Consider the following 1,120-nt stretch of genomic DNA (forward strand, 5'->3'; position numbering starts at 1 on the left):
AGATGGAGCTATTTTCATTGCAGAAAATGAAGTAGAAAATAGTTACTGAAGTGTTTCTGGAGGGATCTATATATGTTAACAGTAAACGACTGATGAGTGAGAGAGGAAGTCTTCATGGTCTAATGTAGTTAGTGTGACTAATGAGGGTTTCCTCATTCTGCCACATTTAGCCACATTTAGGACCACAACATTTAAGGGAGGGATCAAATGGTGGAAACTACTGTTAACAAAAATGAAGGGTCTTCCACTTACACATTTTTTCTGGTGTATTCAGCAAAAATGCCAAAGGTCCAAAGAAAGAAACAAATATGTTCAGAGCGCTAGAGCCAGGAGGGGCCGGTTGTTTTGGAGGAAAACCTTCAGCAGCGCCATCTACACATGATCAACTAAAGAATGGTCATCTGCTGTACTTATATGTCTGCGACAAGTCTCCAGCCCAAATGTGAAAGCTATCCAAAAACTGCTCCACTGTACACTCAAACCCCCATAACAAACGATTGGCAAAGAGAGTGTAGAAATATGAGCACACCTCACTCGTAGTCAGACATGGACAGCTACACAAAGGTAAAGCATATACTGCTTTTTCTTAAATATCTGTATTGTACTGTCAATTGCCTGAAGTCTCTAATAGGTCATAAAAATAGGAATTAAATATATTAAAATATATCTATGTTTACAAGATATGCCTGAAGATTTTGTAAAATTCCCAGCAGTCCCTGACATGTCTGATGTTCAAGCGAGGTAGTGATGTCTGAGGATCCAAGTACTACTACCGCCTTCACTGAGGTGTTCTTATCAAGAAAGAAGCCTTTCTCCATCACTTGATGTGTCCAGCCCAGCCTTAGGACCTTTGATTGACCAATAGTCAGCCTCCCCAGTGTGATATGACAATCGAGTGATGACCAAGTCCGCCTTTCCACGGAGATGTTGGGGACCATTACACACACCAGAGTTCAATCACATCAAGCTGAAAAGTCCCACAGCCCTGTTGCAAAACGAAAGTCCACGGTCCCAGGCACCCCTGACCACCACTCGACGAGAGTATTTACCATGGCTGTAACCTGCTCCCGCTCCACCAGGCGACACGACGCACGTCGTTTCCAACCAATTGATGCCGCGC

The sequence above is a fragment of the Etheostoma spectabile genome, chromosome 20 (assembly GCF_008692095.1).
Source record: "Etheostoma spectabile isolate EspeVRDwgs_2016 chromosome 20, UIUC_Espe_1.0, whole genome shotgun sequence".
Taxonomy (NCBI): Eukaryota; Metazoa; Chordata; class Actinopteri; order Perciformes; family Percidae; genus Etheostoma; species Etheostoma spectabile.